Raw genomic sequence first — 23,847 nt, 5'->3', positions numbered from 1 at the left:
TTGTTAACACCAAAATTTTAAAGATTTTACACAGTGGTAGAAATTGTCATACGAAAAGTTTGTAGTGGCACTGCTTCTCTTTCAGTACCAACTGTTGTGTGAGTTTGTCCTTACACAGTTGGGTAACATCATGATGGATGGGTCTTGTACTTAAGTGTTAATTGCTTAAGAAGTCACAGATCTAAACACTGGCTTTATCTTTATTGATGTTTGACAAATGTAACCGATTCATCAAATTTGTTGAATTTTTCTTTCGTCATCTCGTATGGTATCCTTGCCCTGCTATTGGTGGTACATGACTGATATAAATGACTTCATCTCAGACTTGTTGTTTTCTAAAGCTATGGGATCTTACGTATCTTTGTGTATACTCTATGTAATGCTTAAGTTTACAAGACAGACAGCCTATATGTTATGTACAATTGTTTTAAGTTCCTAGCACAAAGAGAAGACAACCATTTAAGTGAAGATAAAAGGAATAGCAAAGTGCAGAAGGCAAACATTCATTGCAACCACATCCCACCAGTGAGTCGGCCATGTACTACTTCGTCTGGCCTCTAGCCTTGCAACTGTGGTCAGTCAGTGTTTCTTGCCATCCTGGCCGTACTGTGTAGTTTGTGACCAGATTTTACAAAACCGATCCAAATTGCCCATCAGGCAAATAACTGATGCCACCAGTGGACTACCATACTATTGGTTTTGACCCTCGGCAGTAATTACTCAAACTACTCAAGGCTGGTTTTAAGAGACATATTTTCTGGGTGATGTGGCAAGCTCAAATGGCAGTTTCTGGGACTTAGCTTGACAATAATCAGTGGTGTACTGGTGGATGGGTGTACTGGTGGATGGTTGTACTAACATTTTCTGTGTTGATTTTGCTACACAACAAGCCAGCATAGCCCTGTAATCTAATGTCTGGACTTCTATCATCCATTTTGAATCCTATCTCATACCCACCACCACCACCCCTCTGTGAGCCATGATACTACTTCACTCATCCAACTTGTAAGAGCGTCTCTTATATGAAACGTCTCATAACGTCTCTTATTTGGCAAGAAACTCTATAAGCAGTTGCAAGTACTGGAAGTGTTCTTGAAAAATTTCATAATGCATGTTTGCTATCTGTGGAAAGTTATAATGGCTTGAATTCTTTAAAACCGTTTATCTCAAAACTTCTAATGTGTGATTTGGATTGTTTTTCATAGTTCAGTCTAGAGACAATTATAATTTTTTAAAACCCCAGTGAAGTTGTCAGGCAAACTAAAACTTTACCTGACATTGATACACTGCTGCTTTACACAATTTGGCATTCGGGGAGTACATCAATAGATTTACTTAACCTTAGTATGTATAATGGTACAATCATTACTGTGTTTGCTATTTACTTATGCACTAAAACTATACAACCTTGGACTACTTCCTTGTATTTTGATCTGACATTTTGTCGGGCAGGTTCCATTGTGGTTAGCCGTGCATGATATTTGCCTGACAAATGGCCTATGTCAGGCAGTAATAATTGACTCTGGTCCAGTCACATATACAGAGAAACCTGTCTTTGCAGCTGTCTATAGAAAAGTACCTCTGTAAAAGACCAACTTAAAATTCCCCAAGTGAGAAGTTGATACACTATTCCACCAGCCACCTGCCTAACAAAGATGACAGGTTTCACTGTACAATGAATATCACTAGAGTGTGTATGTGTGTGGTATACATGGTTTCCTTTGGTTTTCATTTTGTTATTGTTTCTCAGTGCAGGAAAAAGAAATTTGATGCATTCTGTTGTATCTTTGACCACTTCTTGTTTACAAGTTAGTGATTTTAGAAACAGAATGAGTGTGTCAAGAGTGTTTGACTGCCAGTGCAGTCTATACAAACACACTATTTGAGAGCTGTTGCTTGTCTAATTTTATGGTGTACGTTGCATGGCAAGGCCCCACCCCACCCAATGTCACTCCTAACCTCTCTGTAATGAACACTTTTTGGGACCTAGAATTTTAGGCCTATATTGGCTGCAGTTTAGAGGTGTTCCTTACTCAGAGGTACACATTGAGCTAGACTTGTTGGGACCAAAATATTTGTCCTTGTTTTTTTTTTTTGTTTTTTTTGTTTTTTTTTCTGTTGTGACCTTAATTCAAGGAGTTACTGTATTATGGTGAAACAATGTTGGGTTGTGTTGAGTAAAGCATATCTCCATTTTTTAATGCATCTCGTATTGAAAAGGTGCCTTGTATTTAAAAGGGCATCTCAACTTGGTTTGAAAGGTTTCTCAAGTTTTACAAAATATCTCATGAGTGGCTTATGTTTTTGAGGTTTGAATGGGTTCATCATTTCTTTAAAAATCACCTCACACTAAATAGAGTACCTCTGATGCTAATCGTGTACCTTGTGTCTCATATTAGGTACAAAAATGTTTTAGAATGGTTTCTTATTTTGTAAATATATTTCTCATGTCTCATCATCTTACAGATAAGATAATTTGTAACTTTTAAAATATAAAGTGAGCCATACACCTCGTGTTTATAATCTCATGTTATAATAGTACCTACGTGTACGTGTATGTGTACCTTGTAATAAATTTTACTTACTCTGTCATCTGATGAACTCTAACATTGTACTTAGTTACTACAAAGCAGTACATGGTTGTTAAGCCTTAAAGTATGCAAGTTTTGTATTTTCTTAGTTGCTCGTTTCAATGTACAGTGTATGGAGGAAAGTGGTTTTCTTTAGGCCAGTGTTCCACACTACCCTTGCCATATAGTGATGTAACACCTGCCAACTGGTATTGTTTTATTTCATAATAGCCACTACCACTGCTGCTGCTGTTTAGCCTTTCCTCTGTGGTACCAGGTAGTTCCAATAGTTCATCCTGTATTCCTTGTTGTCTGGAGGGGGTGTTCATTTACCTATCCTCTGGAGGGGAGATTCTTGTCTTACAATGAATAGAGTATAAGGTCCAGTTGCAGGTTGAATTAGTGGTGCCATTTTTGGTGTCTGGTAAATTTGTGGTCATTTCTGATGAATGCACTAGAGAATTACTTTGTATGTATAGTGAAACCTGTCCAAGTCAACCATCACCTTTTGGGGCCAATACGTAAAAGTTTGTGGCAAGCAAAGTGTATTAAATTCCACAAATCAAACTACATGGCCTTTGTGGTGTCTTTTCTTGATGACTAGTGCATCATATGTGAGCTGGCAAAAATGGATTATGATATTTTGAAATAAGCACTCATGTACTATGTGAATACCAAAATCCTTAAAAGTATCCGAGTGTATGTAGTATTTGTTACAGCCCTAACGTCAGTAGGTGGCCTAAGGCGGCTGCTTGGAGCTAGTTTTATTGTGTACACATTTAAAGTTAATCAGTCCGCCTCTTTATAAGGCTGCAACACTGTGGTGTACAGCATAGCATGATCCAGTTAATACTAACTACATTGACACTGTATGTGTTCTCTTTGATGGATCTTTGACACTGCTACATTATAGGATTGTGTGCTAACTGCATTATCATAACTGTGACAACTTTATGACATCATCTACTAAAGAACTCTATCTGATGCTGGTATCATCAACCATATTATATTAGTGAGTCATGTTCTGTATGTGTGTTTAGTGTGCACGTTCTAATAATAATAACATTAATTCCTGTGTGAACACATGTGTGACTCCATTGGAATGTAAATCAATCATAGTATGACTTGTGTTCCTATGCCCTAGAGGGATATTGTACAATGTTAGCATATCTGGTTTATAGTAAGTTGCTTTTTGTTGATGTTCGTACATAAATCAAGTGCCAGTGATGCAATGTCAAGGATAGAGGTTGCAGTCTAAGTCATCTGTATTTAACTAGTAACAGGATAGCCAGTAATAATATTACTGATATATTATATCGGGATGTACTAGTTGTAATATATAAAATGATCTTAGAAATGAGCTCACCAAGGTGTGCCCCTTTTACCATACATCATAATTTTGGGCAATGCCTGTCCCTAATCAACAGTAGCAGTGATTGTAATAATATATACTACTCCATTCTCCTGCAATACTGTAGTGTAAACTAGTGAATAACACTATAGCAGCATAGTGCATGCATGCATGCATACCCTACTCGTCACACATTCCCCGCCATTTTTATTATTATTATTTTTGCTAGCCGGATGATGACCATTCAGCTATGTAATGTGATACTAATGGTGTGAATATCTCTGCATGTGAAGTATGTCGGTCCAGTTCTGCGAACAATTTAGTTTTCTGAGACCCAGGTCATTGTGAAATAAGGTCACCTGTTTACCGAAAAAGTTACTATGTAATAAGGTCACCTGTCTAAACCAGCCAACTTGATAATGTGTTATTTGTGTACAAAGTGACCTGCCTAATGCATACTACAGTTGAAGAATTTTATCCTGAAAGTGTTACTGAGATTTACTGTGGCTAGAGATGGTGTTTTCCTTTTGCAAGAGTTGTGAGCATGGTATTGTTGACTGCCAAATGTGCTAATTAATCAAATTATCATTGTCATTAGTAGCAATATAAAATTCCCCTTGTAATCATATTATTCTGTAATAAGGTCACCTGTCTAGACCAGCCGACTCATAAGTCCCTAATAACAATAGAAGAGAGACCCTTCTGTTTCCCTGTCTATGCATTATCACTTGTTCTATATTGGTAACCAGAATAGTACAGGTGTTACTGTGTTCAAGTCCCCCATATGTGATGTATAGTGGTAACCCTTATTTATTTATTAAGGCTTTACAGCACAAGTGCTGAAGGTCTATAGGACACCAGTCTACATCCTGTTTAAAGTATAAAAATGTACACCCTAAAAAAAGCCACCTTGTGAAAATCAGAACCCCTGAAATCAGGACACCTCACTAATAAAGACACCTTTATAATCAGGACACTTGTCCATGGTCCCATTTGTATTAGTGTACACACTTTTAGACCCCTGAAATCAGACCTACTATACAATTACTGTTTCCGTGTGTTTTCTTGTTTGTTCAGCAATGGGCGTTGTTTATTGTAGGCTGTTATTTGTTATTCAATAGTTTTCCTTATTCTCAGTAAGTTACATGTTCCATCAGGTATGATTGAGCTGTGTTTTGATGTCATAATCATAATAGGATCTTGTGGCACCATCAGTGATGTTACATACTATTACTGTTAGTGTCAGTTACATTTCTGCTATTCATTGTGTCAGTATTATTGGATATGTTATCAAATTTATATTGTGTGATACAGCACACACATGAGGTGTGTGTGTATATATTATGCTTGCTGCGTGTGCATCTGCAGCTATATGTGTTATGTGTGATTGTGAGTGAGACGTGGTGTATGGTTACATACCTGTATGCAACCACCACAGCACTCTTGCATGTGCACACACAAAAGCAAAGCCTTCAGGTACTGTGCTATTATGTATAAGACATGGACAATTGGCATTTGCTTCTCCGGTTAACAGGCTCCCATTGATGTTACAGCTGGGTAGTCTTCTTCCCCAGTTGACACCAGGTCACTAGATCCCCATTTAAACAGCTGGGTAGATTGGAGCAATATGATAACAATTAGGCATAACTGGGCATACCTCTTGCCGATGCTCTAGCCACTTGACTATGATGTCTCACATACACACCTCTTGAGATCATCACCTCCACCACAACCCTCCATGGAAGGTACACACTCACCCAACCAGGAGATGCTCCCATTGAATTTAGGTTAGGAGAGAGAACTCATCTAACCAGGGAACACGGAATACTTATTTAAAAGTTAGGTCAGGTGAGAGGACCCATAGGAGAGTGGATAGGCCATAGACAATTGCAGGGACCTTAGTCAGAGACTTGGTCTACCTCATGCAAAGGATGGTGTATGTATAATGTAAAGCCCTCTTGTTGGTTTGCATGGTCTACCACATGGCAGGGTCAGGGGTGGTGCCGTTACCTACAAGTGATGTGTTACCGTGTCCGTCATGAGGAGGCCGGCCACACACACGCACGCACACGCAAAGCAAAGCCTTCAGCTACTGCTAACACAGCCACCCTACCTGTACTATTCAGGTGTCTCAGTGTGGGTTGCTAGTCAGCACAAGCAAATCCTCTTGGTGCAAGACTAGTAATTTGCAGTAGGCTGTATCATATCTCGCAGGTGAAGGTGTGGGCACCTGAAGCTGAACGTTCACCTGTAGTGTGAGACATGGAAAGATGGATACACACACTCGCTCACGCACACACACACACACAAACACACACACACACACAAACACACACACACACACAAACACACACACACACACACACACACACACACACACACACACACATACACAAGCTAACAAGCAATGATAACAGTAGTTTAGTCATGTGGAAAGACATGGCATGTTTATCTTTCACTATATGTTTCATATCATAGTCCTAATCAGTACCTACCACAAGCTTGACACTGCTCAGCTACACAAACTATAGGATGACATTCAGCTACAGTAGCTACACCAGCCGGTAGTAGAACTATCTACTGTCACTTATTATACACTAGCTAGCTACTGTTGCCATGAACTAGCACATTAACTGCACCATTATTCATGGAGTATACGATGTAGTGCTTTGCTATGCCATTATATTCATGGCTGTAATAGATTCCTTCTAAAGTATCAAACTGGATTTCTCTCCCTATGTAAAGAGGTATCCTTAATTTATAACATTTCAAAGTATCAGTATGGAGTACTGCCCAGGAATTTCTGACAGTTGGTTCAGAGTAGTAGTACTACTGTTGGTTCAGAGTAGTAGTAGTACTACTTTTTTTTGTTTGTTTTTAAAATGGTCATTAAATTGTATGTATATGGTCGTCATTTGCAAATTGTGGTGCCACCGTCAACCAGTGTAGGCTGTCTATTATCTTGTCTGGGAGCATTTTCACATATACAACTGTATTGGAAGTTCTTATGTACCCACGCACGTTTATTTTTGTAATGAAACCAGATCCTGTTCTATGCACTTGTTCTTGTGCTGCAGAAATTTTGTCTCCTAGTCATTATGAAACATGTAGTGTCTGGTCTCTGCCAACCAGTATGATCAGAACACTGCTACTAATATGTACTTTTGGCTTGTAAGACAAATGTGTCTGTATATTTGCTAGACAGTGTGACTTTAAATACCCACATGGTGAATTTTTTAGAATAGTCGATGTTATGGTCTGTTACGGTCTGTTGAAGTTGTGGCAAGCTAGACTAAATCTTATTCAATTAATGTGGAAGTGTAGATGATGCATTTCCAGGGTTCATAGTTTAGTGTTAGCGGTGCAAGGATATCTGCTTCATTGGTCTGTTAAAAATTTTCCTCCAAGAATTGTGTACAACTGTTCCACAATGTGGAACTTGTCTTAGTGACAATCCAGGCTGCCTCTCTAAAAGGCTAATACTAAGTGATTAGTTTGTACACTATTCTGCCTGTCTGAAGCAGCCACCTGTCTGTTAAGCCCAGGATGTATAGTCCCAATGGTGACTAGTTTAGACTATGTAATTTACTGTGGCGACTTGCTAGTCATGATTATGAGTATCTATGCTTCTTAGCAGTTGGCCTGATGGTAGTACAATATTCTGGACTATATTCTCAATTGTAACATTGCGTCAATGTGGTTAAGATTTGGGGGTTTATGCGTCATGAATGTGTTTTCTGTGTGCATGTTTATAATGTTTGTACGTATGTAGCTACTAGACTACATAATTTTGGTTGATAAGCATTCACTGTTATGTCTATTCTTCACGTCACTGCTTCCCTGTGATGGTGCAATGCTTTTGCAATATAACTCCCTAGTTTACTTTCCCATGGGATACGTACAGTTATTCAAGTTGCTGTGTTAGCTAATATATTGAAGTCACATTGTAAAATTCTCCATTTGTACAAATCAACTTTCCACCTGCTTAATAAGGTCACCAATCCCTCCAAATGTGTGATTTGTGTACTACTTGATTCATACTGTTAGTATTACCCCAAATTTGGCTGCATTAGATACTGTAGTGTTCATTGGTGCTAGTAACAATATGACCGATCCTTACCAGATGATGGCCACAGGCATGCACACGTACACACACGCACGCACGCACACACACATACAAACACACACGCACACATACAAACACACATACACACACGCACACACAGAGAAGCTGATCCTCCTACATAGGTACAGTACTCCATAATGGGTGTACCATTGCACATACACCCACCATCATATTCAGTACAACTCATTTGAATAATAGTAACATTCGATACTGTTGGCATGTAGGATTGTCAGAGGGAGTGCATTTATTGTAGTTTGTATAGGCATTGTGTTACACTGAGATTGTGATTTTAAAAGTTTTTATCATCATTGCCCAACTAGGAGCTCCCCAAATAATAACACACATCCATTAATACTTCTTATGACCTCCTTGCATAGCCTACCTGTCTATGAAGAGGATGATGTGAATTATTTCATTATATTTGATAGTTGCATGTCATGACATCCATTGTTGTCAGCTGTTGTTAGGAGTTACCATGCTATCTTACCATGTCTCTTTAGCCTCCTACATACATTGCTTTAAAATTTACACGTAGTATTGTGCATCATACCTAAAATTCCCATGCAATTATGTGTGTGCATGTGTCCGTGTGTGTGTGTGTGTGTGTGTGTGTGTGTGTGTGTGTGTGTGTGTGTGTGTGTGTGTGTGTGTGTGTGTGTGTGTGTGTGTGTGTGTGTGTGTGTGTGTGTGTGTGTGTGTGTGTGTGTGTGTGTGTGTGTGTGTGTGTGTGTGTGTGTAGCCAAGGTAACAGGACTGACGCCCAGTTACACACTTTATACCAAGTTGGTGTTGTTATTTCCTTGAGCAAGAAATTTTACTTACATTGCTTTAGTCTACCCAGCTATATAATGGTGACCTGGTGTCAGCTGGGGAAGTAGCTTACCCAGCTGTAACATCAATGGGTACCTAGTGTTAACTGGGGAAACACTGTCCTTAGTGGAACTTCAGGATCCACATGAGTCCTCCTGCAGGTTACTAGTCCTGCCTCCCCAGGAGGGTTTGCTTGCACAAGACTCAAGTGCACTGAGTGGTACACAGGTATCCCAGCCGGATGTCAATAGCTGTGGCTAGAGGCTTTGTTTACTTTTTGTGTGTGTGTGTGTGTGTGTGTGAGCGAGCGAGCGAGCGAGTGAGTGAGTGAGTGAGTGAGTGAGTGAGTGAGTGAGTGAGTGAGTGAGTGAGTGAGTGAGTGAGTGAGTGAGTGAGTGAGTGAGTGAGTAGGAAAAAATAATAATAACAAAGATTTTGGTCCTTACATTTTTCTTTCTGAAAGAAGAGAACATCAACACTGCAGCAAATATACCATACAGGTCTAGTCCTACAATTTATACAGATCGAGGTTCTATGTATTCGATAGTTGTTTCAGCTGTAATGTTCAGTTGTAATTAGCACGTAGTGGAATTTAGCTGTGTACTGTATTGGAGTTTAAAAAGTTATAAAGTGGAAACAAATTAAGTGTTATGATTTTGTGTTAGTAACTTTTAATCTAATATGAGAGTATGAGTGCCTGAGTGCCTTTGAATCAAACAGCAGCTATTCGTTTTTACATTTGCCAAAATCTCTTCTCTACTCTGTAAATATCAGAGTGATCTTCAGTTTAATCTGTAACTGTACAATAGAGGCAGTTTTCACACCTGAGAGTATGTGACTAAACGTGGCATCTGGAATTGGTACTGATATTTCAATATTTCTGTCACAATCGTGAATAATACTATATCATATGCTTCTATTGCTAGGAAGCCACATATGTATATGCATTTTTGGCTTGGAGTATTACGGTTGCTGAGAGGTGTGATCCATAGCTCTTATGATTTGCTCAAGATCTAGATATATACTTGGTATCAATCTGAGTCGTTGAATCTTGGTGATCATGAGGAAGAATGACAACACTTGACCAACCTTAGAAGATTATGAAGTCTCTCAGTGTGTCTCTTGTATTGTGACCCTATAATGACCATGTTGATCTTTGTATATAGTGTGGCAGGGTCCTGGTCCATGTAGGTACATATTTGTACTCTGAACTAATCCTAGACATCTACTACTCCACCAGTAGTATATACCACTGGACCGATCATTTCAAGTTTAAGGTGTATTTGCCACAAAACTGAACTAGTGCTGAGAAAATGGAGCAGAACCCATGAAGAATGTAAGCCATTTTGTGTTCACATTGGACCAATGGAGCAGTCTTGCTGGTCCTGATTAGCTCCTAACAAGGTGATTACACTGTATTGTGTATGTATTTGTAGCAGTGTTACTATAGCAATCTTAAATTTAGAGCCATCTGTTCTACACTACCAAAAGTGGTTAGTTCCAAAGTGTCCTTATATGGAGGCAGTGCTGTACACTCAATTGTGAAATAGAAACCCCTATCCTGTGGTTTGAATTACTTTCCTTTTTCAAGAAACTTGTACACACACACTGCTTTTCCCTTTGCTGTCCAGTTACTGGTTATCAAATATAAAAGGGAACAAAGAGATGACTGTCACACACTTGGTTCACTTGGTGCAGCTGTACGGAAACCAGAGAACCCATTGGAGTTCCAGCAGCACCATGTGCCCCTGACATTGTGACAAGCCCACCAAGCTATATCTGTCCTAACTGCATGTTATCTATAGAGGCACCAGCACCAGGTTGGTGTGTGCCAAGTGATACAATCAGGTGGTAATCCAACTTCATGATCATTGTCAGCTTAGCCATTGCCCCAGGGGTCACCGTGAATGACATGATGTTAAAAAGCACTGAGCTCTACACACACACACGCACACACACTTGTTGTGGATAATTCCATCAAGATGTTAACCTTGTTATCGCTGGCCACACTACTGCTACATCATGTAATAAATATAGTGTGGATTTGTATGGTGTGTGTTGTTGTTGTTCTGATTTTCCTACAACAGGAAGATCACTAATCACTGTCCTAAACTACTTCATCCTAGATTGATTCTTGTTTTTGTTTTGTAGAATATTATTATTATAGCAGTGTACCGTCTAGCTGTCTGTCTGCATTTCTATAAAAATGATTTAATCCCTTGGCAGTAATTTCCCCTACACTATTGTAGGATAGTCGATGGTTCTAAATCTCTCTTACATTATTGTAGGACAGCTAAGCAACTCCATTCAGAGTTTCTCCAAAACCTTGGGTTCACAACAATACTTGTAATATCATCTTGGTTATTGCATACATACATAAGCTTTGGTCCAATACCAAGTGTTAGTGGTAGCAGCTTACTGTGTGTTATATTAGAGATTACATCACAAATTAAGTGTCTCATTTGTATGCAATCTCTACTCAGATTGTTTCAGTCCACCCAGCTGTAAATGGGTACCTGGTGCTAAGTTGGTGAGCAATTACTAACTGTCCATGTCTCACATTATTGGATGAGTTCTGGTGGAACTCCCACACCTTCACCTGTGAGACATGGAACAAGCTCCTATAGGGTAACTCCTGTCCCAGGAGGATTTGCCATCCTAAGTAGTGTCCTAGTGTTTCTGGGTAGACATGTTGATGTGCCAACAGCTTTGCCTTGCTGTTTGCTTTGCGTAGTATTAGATTTTGTATCTAGAGCTAATTTAGAGTGTCGTATGGTAGGATCCTCTTCCTGGTTAGAGAATACAGCATAGTTACCATGGAGAATTTAAAATCGATACTATATATGGGAGTTGTTGCTGAATGCAGGTTCTACTTGGTCCCTTATAGAGAGGTACTCATGGTATTGTTTACACTATCATCACTAATTACAGGATTGCATTTTCTCAAGGAAAGGATCCCTAGCATTGTAAGGGTTAGAAATTCAATTAGCACCCAGAGTGTGTGTTGATTGTTTACACAACTGCTCATGTTTTCCTTGTAGTGATTCCATTAGTGGATGATCCCATTGTGACTCTTATCCTGACCACTCTACATGAATATCATGGACATGAGCAGTTGATCATAGTTTCCTGTGGTTTTCTTATTTCCACTATGGAATTAGTGGTACTTGTTGAGATTATTATCGCTGCATCATATTGCATCATACCTACTTACTAAGGGAGAAGTGTCTAATTGCCAATAGAATGTAGCCTGTAAAAATCTGTTCTTGCCTGTACTTTCTGTGTAACCTTATACAACAAGGTCTTTGTCGACTACATGTTTTATTCCAAAAATTTTGCAGTATTGTGCCTATGTATTACTTTTAAAAAAAATTTTAAAAAACTATTTGCAAAGTATCTCAAGAAACAAATTTGATGATTTCTACCACTGTGTAAAATCTTTAAGGTTAACAATATCCGTGTTATAAAAAGTTAGTGACTGGACAGAATCCTACCTACTAATGTGAGGAGTTTGTAGTGGCACTGCTTCTCTTTCAGTACCAACTGTTGTGTGAGTTTGTCCTAACACAGTTGGGTAACATCATGATGGATGGGTCTTGTACTTAAGTGTTAATTGCTGAATGGATTACTGTACAACAGGAAATATGACATGACAAATTCACAATTAATCAGCTTTGACGAATTAAACTTTGACAAAAAGCAAGAAGTCACAGATCAATTTCCTGATGGTATCCTTGCTCTGCTGTTGGTGGTACATTGCAATTGACTGATATAAATGACCTCATCTCGGACTTGTTGTTTTCTAAAGCTATGGGATACTTATGTATCTTTGTGTATACTCTATGTAATGCTTAAGTTTACAAGACAGACAGCCTATATGTTATGTGCAATTGTTTTAAGTTCCTGGCACAAAGAGAAGACAACCATTTAAGTGAAGATAAAAGGAATAGCAAAGCACAGAAGGCAGCCATTCGTTGCAACCCCAAAAGGCACATTCCACCAGTGAGTCTGTTGTGGCATAGAATGGTGACCGTATGCTACTTCGTTTGGCCTCTAGTCTTACGACTGGTCTGTCAGTGTTTCGTGTTGTCCTGGCTATGTTACGTAGTATGTGACCAGATTTTACAAAACTGATCCGAATTTCCCATCAGGCAAAATAACTGATGCCACCAGTGGACTATTATCGTACTGACCCTCAGCATTACTCAAACTACTCAAGGCTGGTTTTAAGAGGCATATTTTCTGGGTGGTGTGGCAAGCTCAAATGACGGTTTCTGAAACCTAGCTTGACAATAATCAGTGGTATACTGGTGGATGGCCTGATATGGTTGTACAAACGTTTTCTGTGTTAATTTTGCTACACATCAAGCCAGCATAGCCCTGTAATCTAATGTCTGGACTTCTATCATCCATTTTGAAGTATATCTCATACCCACCACCCCCCCCCCCCCCCCCCTCTGTGAGCACTCGCAATACTACTTCACTCATCCAACTTGTAAGATTGTCTCTTAATTGGTAGGAAACTCTACAATCAGCTACAAGTATTGAAAGTTAATAAGTTAATGCATCTCTTTTCATATACATGTTTGCTATCTGTGGAAAGTTATAATGGCTTGAATTCTTTCTTTCTGTTTATATCAAAACTTCTAATGTGCAATTTGGATTGTTTCTGTAGTCCAGTCACAACCTGTCTTTGCAGCTGTCTATAGAAAAGCACCTCTGTAAAGAAGACCAACTCAAAATTCCCAAATGAGAAGTTGATACACTTATTTGACCTGTCCAAAGCAGCCATCTTCCTAATAAGGCCAAACCCAAAGATGACAGGTTTCACTGTACAATGAATATCACTAGAGTGTGGATGTGTGTGGTATACATGACAGTAACATGGTTTCCTTTGTTTTTCATTTTGTTATTATTTCTCAGTACAGGAAAAAAGAATTATTGATGCATCCTGTTGTATCTTTGACCACTTCTTGTTTACAAGTGTTAGTGATTTTAGAAACAGAATGAGTGTGTCAAGAGTGTTTGAATGCCAGCACAGTCTGTACAGTCACACTATTTGAGAGCTGTTGCTTGTATTAATTTTATGGTGTACATTGCAAGGCAAGGCCACCCACCCCATGTCACTCCTAACCTCTCTGTAATGGACCCTTTTTAGGACCCTGAATTTTAGGCCTATATTGGCTGCAGTTTAGAGGTTTTCCTTACTCAGAGGTACACATTGAGCCAGATACTGTTGGGACCAAAATCTTTGTCCTTGTTTTTTTGTTTTTTTCTGTTGTGACCTTAATTCAAGGAGTTACTGTATTATGGTGAAACAATGTTGGGTTGTGTTGAGTAAAACATACCTCCATTTTTTAATGCATCTCGTATTGGAAAAGGTGCCTGTAAAAACACAAAAGGGCATCTCAACTTGGCTTGAGAGGTTTCTCAAGTTTTACAAAATATTTCATGAGTGGCTTATGTTTATGAGGTTTGAATGGGTTCATCGTTTCTTTAAAAATCACCTTGCACTAAATAGAGTACCTCTGATGCTAATCATGTTCCTTGTGTCTCATATTAGGTGCAAAATGTTTTGAAGTGGTTTCTTATTTTGTAAATACACGTCATGTTAAAATGGTGTCTCATCATCTTACAGATAAGATATTGTGTAACTTTTAAAATACAAAGTGAGCCATACACCTCGCGTTGAAGGTCAATTTATAATCTCATGTTAAAATAATAGCTACATGTACTCATATGTGTACCTTGTAATAAATTTTAACTACTCTGTCATCTCTGATGAACTTCTAACATTGTACTTAGTTATGGTTGGTAAATCTTCAAGTATACAAGGCTTGTATTTTTTTTAGTTGCCCGTTTTAGTGTACAGTGTAAGGAGGAAAGTGGATTTCTTTAGGCCAGTATCCCACACTACCTTTGCCATACAGTGTAACACCTACCATTAACCTGATCTGGTATAATAACCACTACCACTGCTGCTGCTGTTTAGCCTTTCCTCTGTGGTACCAGGTAGTTCCAATGTGTTATATAAATGGGATGATAGTTCATCCTGTATTCCTTGTTGGCTTGAGGGGGTGATCATTTGCCTATCCTCTGGAGGGAGATTCTTGTCTTTTACAATGAATAGAATATAAAGTCCAGTTGCAGGTTGAATTAGTGGTGCCATTTTTGGTGTCTGGTTAATTTGTGGTCATTTCTGATGAATGCACTAGAGAATTACTTTGTATGTATAGTGAAACCTGTCCATGTCAACTGTCACCTTTTGGGGCCAATACGTAAAAGTTTATGGCAAGCAAAGTGCATTAAATCCACAAATCAAAAAGACTTTGTGGTGAATTTTCTTGATGACTAGTGCATCATGTGAGCTGGCAACAATGGATTATGATATTTTGAAATAAGCACTCATGTACTATCTGAATACCAAAATCCTTTAAAAGTGTCTGAGTGTATGTAATATTTGTTACAGCCCTAACATCAATAGGTGGCCTAAGGCGGCTGCTTGGAGCTAGTTTTATTATGTACACATTTGAAATTAATCAGTCCACCTCTTTATAAGGCTGCGTCGCTGTACACCCGTCGCTGTGGTGTACAGCATAGCATGATCCAGTTAATATTAACTACATTGATACTGTATGTGTTCTCTTTGATGGATCTTTGACACTGCTACATTATAGGATTGTGTGCTAACTGCATTATCATAACTGTGACAACTTTATGACACTGTCTACTAAAGAACTCTATCTTATGATTAGTGAGTATGTGTGTTTAGTGTGCATGCTTTGACAGTGGTAACATTAATTCCTGTGTGAACACATGTTAAAGTGTGATCCCAGTAGAATGTGAATTAGTTATGGGCGATGTTGATATTTTGCTATACGATTATTGTCATGAACAAATATCACGATTATTGTCAACTCAATTCTTGTGATGAAAAACACTAAACACATCATGAATTGTTAATTGAATGGTTAAATTACATTGAAAATTTACAAATGTTTCTCTGATTACCACGATTATTGAATGATTATCACTAGTCAATGAAAAGTACATGCATGATGTCATGTCATGTCCGTTATTGGCAATAAAATATTCACAGTTATCGTGATAATTGAATAATTGCCCATCCCTAATGTGAATCAATCATAGTATGAATCATGACACTTGTGTTACTACCTTGAGGCAGATATTAAACATATCTGTGTGTATGTGTGCCATTTGTGTTTACAGTAAGTTGCTTTTTGTTGATGTTCGTACATAAATCAAGTACCAGTGATACAATATCAAGGACAGAGGTTGCAGTCTAAGGCAACGGTATTTAACTAGTAACAGGATAGCCAGTAAACACATTACTATCATAAATTATACCGGGATGTGCTAGGTTGTAAAGTATAGAAGGTTCTTAGAAATGAGCTCACCAAGATGTACTGTACAGACATCATAATTTTGGTAGAAATCCCTGATCAGTAGTACTGTACCAGTAGTTGTAATAATATATACTACTCCATTCTCCTGCAATACTGTAGTGTAAACTAGTGAATAACACTATAGCAGCATAGTGCATGCATGCATACCCTACTCGTCACACATTCCCCACCATTTTTATTCCAGATGATGGCCATTCAACTATGTAATGCGATACTAATGGTGTGAATATCTCTGCATGTGAAGTATGTCAGTCCATTTGTGTGAATGATTTAGTTTTCTGAGTACACCAAAACCCATACAAGTGACCTGTTAATGTAGCCACCTGGTTAATAAGGTCACTGTGTGTAATAAGGTCAACAGCTGAATCCCCAAATGTGTCATTTGTGTACAAAATGACCTACGTAATGCTTAGTACAGTCAAAGAATTGAAAGTGTTACTGGGGTTTACTGTGGCTAAATAATTGAGTTGGTGTTTTTCCTTTTCGCAAGAGTCGTGAGCATGGTACACACATCTATTGTTGATTACCAAATGTGCTGATTAATTAAATTATCATTTGTCATTAGTAGCAATATAAAATTCCCCTTGTAATCATATTATTCTGTAATAAGGTCACCTGTCTAGACCAGCCGACTCAATAAGTCCCTAATAACAATAGAAGAGAGACCCTTCTATTTCCCTGTCTATGCATTATCACTTGTTCTATACTGGTAACCAGAATAGTACAGGTGTTACTACTGTGTTCAAGTCCCCCATATGTGATGTATAGTGGTAACCCTTGTAAAAATGTACACCCTTGTAAAAATTTACACCCTAAAATGAGTCACCTTGTGATAATCAGAACCCCTGAAATAAGGACACCTGACTAATAAGGACACTTGTCCATGATCCCATTTGTATTAGTGTGTATACACACTTTTAGACCCCTGAAATCAGGCCTACTATACAATTACTGTTTCCCTGTGTTTTCGTCTCGTTTGTTTAGCAATGGGCGTTGTTTATTGTAGGCTGTTATTTGTTATTCAATAGTTTAGCACTTAACTCCTTATTCTCAGTAAGTTACATGTTCCATCAAGTATGCTTGAGTTGCGTTTGATTTCATAATCATAGTAAGATCTTGTCACACCGTCAGTGATGTTACATACTATTACCAAGAGTTAATAATAGTGCCTCTCAATTATTAACTCTTGCTATTACTGTTAAGTGTCAATTACATTTCTGCTATTCATATTGTGATTATGTACCAGTATTATTTGATGTGTTAACAAATTGATATTGTGTGATAGTAGCATGCACGCGTGAGGTGTGTATATATTATGCTTGCTGCGTGTGCATCTGTAGCTATGTGTGGTATGTGTGATTGTGAGTGAGATGTAGTGTATGGTTACATGCCTGTATGCAACCACCATAGCACTCGTGCATATGCACACACAAAAGCAAAGCCTTCAGGTACCATGCTGTTATGGACAGTTGGCATTTGCTTCTCTGGTTAACATCAGGCACCCATTGATGTTACTGCTTCCCCAGTTGACACCAGGTCACTAGGTCCCCATTTAAACAGCTGGGTAGATTGGAGCAATATGAATAAATTTTCTTGCTCAAGGAAACAACAACAATTGATAGCAACTAGGGCATTGGACCTGGAACCTCTTGCCGATGCTCTAGCCACTTGGCTATGCTGCCTCACATACACACATTTCTGCTTGTCTAGAGACCATCATCTCTCTTGAGATCATTACCTCTGCCCCAACCCTCCTTGAAAGGTACACACTCACCTAGCCAGGGGAGACTGAATAACTTATTTAAAAGCTGTTGAAGGTGAGAGGACCCATAGGAGGGTGGCCATTACAAGGGAGTCCCCTGGTCTCCACACAGCGGAGTCAGGGGTGCTGCCATTACCTACAAGTGCTGTGTTACCGTGTCTGCCACGAGGAGGCTGGCTTCACGGGGGGAACACACACTCATGCACACACAAATCAAAGCAAAGCCTTCAGCTACCGCTAACACAGTTACGCGACCTGTACTATTCAGGTGTCTCAGTGTGGGTTACTAGTCAGCACAAGCAAATCCTCGTGGTGCAAGACTAGTAATTTGCAGTAGGCTGTATCATGTCTTGCAGGTGAGGGTGTGGGTTCCAGAAGCTGAACGTTTTTTTCCTGTAGACAGTTGAACACATACTACACACTTCACACACCACATCTCAACACACGTGTGCACTACATGTATATATATATACATACATGCACACACAAGCTAACAAGAAATGATAACATTAGTTTAGTCACATGGAAAGACATGGCATGTTTATCTTTTACTGTATGTACTGATCAGTGGCTACCACAAGCTTGACACTGCTCAGCTACACAAACTATAGGATGATATTCAGCTACAGTAGCTACACCAGCCGGTAGCAGAACTATCTTTTGTCACGGTGTCATTAGGTGTGTGTGTGTTTACTAGTTATTGTAGAACTGCACACTAGCTACTATTCCATGAACTAGCACATTAACTGTACCAATATTCATATAGTAATATCTCTGTTATGATTTAGTGCTATGTTATGCCATTATATTCATGGCTGTAACAAAGCCCTTCTAAAATATCATACTGGATTTCTCTCCCTCTATAAAGAGGTGTCCTTAGTTAAGGACATTTCAAAGTACCAGTACAGAGTACTGCCCAGGAATTCCTGAAAGGTGGTCCAGAGCAGCAGTAGTACTACTATATTTTGTATATAGAATGGGTATATGGTCATCATTTTCAAATTTTGGTGCCACCACCAACCACTGTGGGCTGTGTATTGTATTGTCTGGGAAAAGTGTCAGTATTTTCACATATACAACTGTACGTACTACTTAGGTCATTGTGTTTTAAGAGGATGGAAGCTCTTAACTATCCACGCACATTTATTTTTGAAATGAAGTCAGATCCTGTTCTTTTGCACTTGTTCTTGCACTGCAGAAATTTTAACTCCTGAAATACGTAGTGTCTGACCTCTGCAACTGGTATGAGCAGAACACTGCTACTAACATGTACTTTGGTTTGTTAAACAAGCGTATCTGTATATTTGCTAGATAATGTGACTCTAAATACCCACACGGTGTACTTTTAGAATTATCAAAAACCAGATCTTCTAGCTGATGTTATGGTCTGTTGATTTTAAAACAAGCTAGTGTGAGTATCTTATTTGGAAGTGCAGATGACGCCTTAATATTATTATTATTTAATGTTAGTGGTGCAAGGATATCTGCTTCATTGGTCCGTTAAAAATATTCCTCCAAGAATTGTTTACGACCATTTATTTGATTATAAGTGGAAATTGTGAAAGTACAAAGGCCAACTTTATATTCTCCAGGTGAAAAGTTTTTCTGAAGAAGCACCCACCTGTCTATTTTAAGCCCAGGACATATTGTTCCAATGGTGACTGTTGTACTAATTTACTGTGTAACAATGCTTCAATGTGTTAGTGGTTAAGATTTGGAGTTTCACACCTCATCAATGTGTTTCTGTGTGCGTGTTTATACGTATGTAGCTGCTAGACTACATATTTCAGTTGATAAACATTCACCATTATGTCTATATATTCCCTATGATGGTGTAATGCTTTTGCATGGTAACTCCTAAGTTTGCTTTCCCATGAGATACAGTGTACGTACAGTGAATCAAGTTGCTGTATTATTGAAGTCATTTAGAAGAACATTATTACTTGCTACCCGCTTAATAAGGTCACCAGTCTCCCATATGTGCCATTTGTGTGCTAGTTGACCTGTCTAATGCATTCATGTGGTTAGTAATATAATAGCCCCCAAATTTGGATACACCCCTGTACTGTATTGTTCGTGGTGCTAGTTAGCACCGATAGCGTGACTGATCCTTAGTGTTCACCAGATGATGGTCCCTTGACTACATGTATTAGGTGTGTGTGCGTGCATGCGTGGGTGGGTGCATGCGTGCGTACATGGGTGTGTGTGTGATGTCACTGGTGAATCTTGTGCTGTTACTGTGTGTCACATGAATGTATTGTGTGTTTCCTCATTGTTGTTTCTCGGTAAACTGTGTATGACATTCGTGAAGCGGACATGTGTGTATGTCTGTGTATGACACATGCTCACACGCACACACACAAACACACACGCTACATACACTACGCACATGCATGTAAATGAAACCACAAGCATTTAAGTTTAAATGGACCACTTGTACACTACTCGGGTGCCTAAGAATTAGTGCAGGCTGATCCTTCTAGGTACATTACAGTACTTCACAGTAGGTGTACCATTGCACATACACCCACCATCATATTCAATATAACTCATTTTAATAATAGTAACACATCCAATACTGTTGGCATGTAGGATTGTCAGAGGGAGTGCGTTTGTTGCAGTTTGTATAGGCATTGTGTTACACTGCTCAAGACAAGATTTTATCATCATTGCCCAACTAGGAGCTTCTCTAAATAATAACACACATCCATTAATACTTCTTATGGTCTCCCTGCATAGCTTACCTGTCTATGAAGAGAATGGAGTGAATTATTTCATTGTGTTTGATGTTTTGAGATAAGCACAGAATTATGGACAAGGAAGAAATTTGAGCATATTTGGCTAGAACTTGGAATGAGTTGCATGATCACGTCATCCATTGTTAATGGTGACAGCTGTTGTTACCATGCTATCTTATAGCCTCCTACATACATTGCTTTAAAATTTACACATAGTAATGGGTGTCATACTTAAAATGCCCAATTATGTTTGTGTGTGTGCGTGCGCGCGCATGTGTGTAGCCAAGGTAACAGGATTGATGCCTAGTTACACACTGTATGCCATTTTGGTGTTGTTATTTCCTTGAACAAGAAACTTTACTCACATTACTTTAGTCTACCCAGCTGTATAATGGTGACCTGGTGTCAGCTGAGGAAGCAGCTTACCCAGCTGTAACATCAATGGGTACCTGGTGTTAACTGGGGAAGCGCTGTCCTTGTCTCACTTAGTGGAACTTTAGGTTCTGTGTGATACCTGGACGGTCCTCCTGCAAGTTACTAGTCCTGCCCAGGCTTTGTTTACTTATTTTGCTCCTCTGTGTGTGTGTGTGTGTGTGTGTGTGTGTGTGTGTGTTGTTACAGCTGGGTATCTGGTGTTAACCAGGGAAGCAAATGATGTTGTTCGACAATTTGTTAAATAAAAATGGTCGTGTTAGTGTGGGGACTTTGTACAGGATGTGTTGGGTAGGTCAACTGTCCATATCTCATACAGTGGGCGAAGATCCAGGTGGGACTCCGGGTACCCACCCTTTCACCTGTAAGACATGGTACAGCTTCCTGCAAGTTACTAGTCCTAGATTTGTTCCTGAATTGACCCCTCTTATCACCTACGTAGCACATGTGTCCCAGTGCTGGTTCACTGGGTAGGTGTGACCATGATAGCACAGTACATGGGTACGACACACTCACATGTGCAGTGATTGGAGACGTGATCACATTATGAAGAACTTACCACACAAAATGGAGGCAATTGGTGACAATGGAAGAGAATAGCACTGGAAATTGTAACCAAGGTGCTCTATAATTTCAACTCAAAATATGCAATTAGCACAAATTCTTTTTGATAGTGCTTGTAATTCCTGTGGAGGGTGGCTAATGCCGACTCTGCTGTGTGGGAACCAGGTAGGATCAGCGGATTCAGCTCCTAAAAAATAGCATGTATATAAATTGTGGGAAAGGGGGACATGTGCCATTTTAGATTTTCCATTTTCTAAAAGTTAGAATGGCTTGTTTTAGCCATATGAATAATGTTGCCACTAAGTAAACAGTAAACAATAGAATTTAAAAGTTCATGGCAGTCTAAAATTAATTTTTAGTAAATATTACAATAATTCTATTATGCCACAAAATTCTGTTTAATGCTAACTATGTAGTCACCTGAATTTTCAAATGGCACTTGTCCCCTTTTCTGCTGGCCCCTTCAATTATTCTTCTGCTTATCTGGAGATCATCGTCCCTTTTGCATGAGGTCATCATCTCTGCCCCAACCCTTCACAGATGCACACACTCATCCAGCCATCGAACTTTAGGAAGTATCTAGCGTATTACATCTATACATTACTGTAGATGTTTTATTTGTTACTAACACATGTTCAGTGGTTGGACAGTGAGTGTCTACCAATACAACATAACTTAGCCTATTAGCAGTAGCCACCACATACAAACACACACATCACTTCCCTAACCCACTCTAACTACATTGTAATGACCATCTGCCTGCTCTAATGGGTCCATTACTCACTTGTCACAGGTGACCGGCCATTAGTAGACAGGTTTCCTGATATATGACTCTCTTTGTTCTAACAAATTACATAATTTAAAGAGACAATGCAGTTAACACATTAACACAGCCAAGATGGCTAAGTGTATTATGTGCGTATTGGGCTGTGATTGTTTAATGCCTTGATCTGTCACTATGATCATTTTACTGTGTTTATAAAGTTGCAGGCTAAACACAATTACTAAATTGGATGTTCGTATATGTGTGTGAGCGTGTGCCATACACACACAAAAGGCCACCTACAATCCAAAGCACATACCATTGCCTATTGGAACCAATAGAAATAAATTTGATCTTTAGGTTGATTTTTGTCAAACGAGAATTCCTACTATTATCTGCTTGCACTTTGCACTAGAATGTTTTGATAACCGCAACATAATGTTGTTAGCAACCATAAAATTAAATTTGCGCTGAAGTTATATATGTTCAGCACATAAGAGAAACTTGAGGCCACCTGTACTGGATCTATGGCAACACTTGATATGCTTTCATTAAACTGTCGTACAAGAATTACCATCAGCATATGAGTAGATCCTGTCTCCCTGGTATGTTGGTTTTCTAGTAGGACAATGCATAAAGCAATGAAAGTATTCAAGCAGTAGCATATGGCTAAGTGAAATGCGGTTGACCTCATTTCGTTTTTTTCATTTCCAGTTTCACAGTATTACCCTAGTAATGTATAGCCTTGATCCTGTTTGTGATGGGTTAGCATTCCTGGCTGATCGCTAGCCAGAAGTGACGCCACCCCTGCCATCAGATGAAATGTAATATTATTGGTATGATGTGTGTGGTGATGGTACTTGGTGAATAAACAAACAAGTGATTTGCTGAGTGAAAATCGTGAGCAATGAAAAATTGAACCTTCCTCGGTGGGTTGTAGTGTATTTCACTTTACAGCTGTAGTGTGAAATTTTACTTAGTTACGTAGTTCTAGCCACGTCATGTATGTTAGTCCCAAACATGTAGCCTTATAATAAATTAGAGGCCACGTCAAGTAGGTCCCAAACATAGCTAAGGTGTACTTTGGGACTTCATTATAGTGATCATGTCAAGTAGGTCCCAAACATGATTAAAATGTGCCTCTTTAACAAGACCACCTCACTATAGTGGAAAATCCCTAAAGTATTATACACCATCACATTAGAGACCACCTCATTATTGAGGCCATATTGTTAGTCTCATTGGTGTCCCTATTGATCAGGATTCAATACAGTAGACAGTTGACTCAGTGTATGAATAACAAT

The 23,847-nt window shown here is 39.0% G+C and overlaps 1 protein-coding gene across 3 annotated transcripts in view; it reads left to right on the top strand.

Moving 5' to 3' along the window:
• The window catches only part of LOC136265444 (uncharacterized), a 34,814-nt gene that overhangs the window by 7,739 nt on the left and 3,228 nt on the right, over positions 1 to 23,847 (top strand). Inside the window, exons 2-3 of one of the 3 annotated variants that reach the window (XM_066060295.1) lie at positions 3,484 to 3,582; positions 15,535 to 15,611. The gene's annotated coding sequence lies outside the window, so the exon portion shown is untranslated. Of the gene's footprint in view, positions 1 to 1,750; positions 1,809 to 3,483; positions 3,583 to 15,534; positions 15,612 to 23,847 lie in introns of all 3 variants that reach the window. The other 2 variants (XM_066060296.1, XM_066060294.1) reach the window with 2 other exon arrangements.

Source organism: Dysidea avara, chromosome 9, assembly GCF_963678975.1.
Source record: "Dysidea avara chromosome 9, odDysAvar1.4, whole genome shotgun sequence".
NCBI classification, from domain to species: Eukaryota; Metazoa; Porifera; class Demospongiae; order Dictyoceratida; family Dysideidae; genus Dysidea; species Dysidea avara.
This window is presented reverse-complemented; position numbering and strand designations above follow the sequence as displayed.